A 488-nucleotide genomic window follows, 5' to 3' on the forward strand; every position below is an offset into this window, starting at 1 on the left:
TATTCTGATTTACCAACGGGTACACGCACGAAGTGCATATATTTAATGCTGAATATCTTTATTCATTTTTACTTTCATTTATTCATGGTATTCCTGCCTCTCCCATTCCTTGTTAGTGGAAGTCTTATTGATTCAGCAAATATTATTTTTCACAATTTAGCCATTCAGCCTGAAACCAAATTTGATTAAAGCTGTTAAATTTACATCACCGGAATTGTATTGTATAAATAAATATATATTAATGAAAAAAATAGTATTGTGACGCTGTGAAATACCAGCCTGAATTTGGAGCGACATTGCAAACAAAGTTATTGCTCTGTGGGTCGGGGGGAAGGTGGGTAGGGAAGGGGAGGAAGCGCCGTTAAGGGAGAGGCAGAAGGGCAGGAGGAAGAGTGAGAGAATGGGAGTGAAGAGGGAGGGAAGGAGACAAAATAGGAAAATGGTGGAAACTTTTGAAGAGGGGGGGAATTGTGTGAGGGGAACGGTAT

Source organism: Penaeus monodon, chromosome 33, assembly GCF_015228065.2.
Source record: "Penaeus monodon isolate SGIC_2016 chromosome 33, NSTDA_Pmon_1, whole genome shotgun sequence".
Classification (NCBI taxonomy): domain Eukaryota; kingdom Metazoa; phylum Arthropoda; class Malacostraca; order Decapoda; family Penaeidae; genus Penaeus; species Penaeus monodon.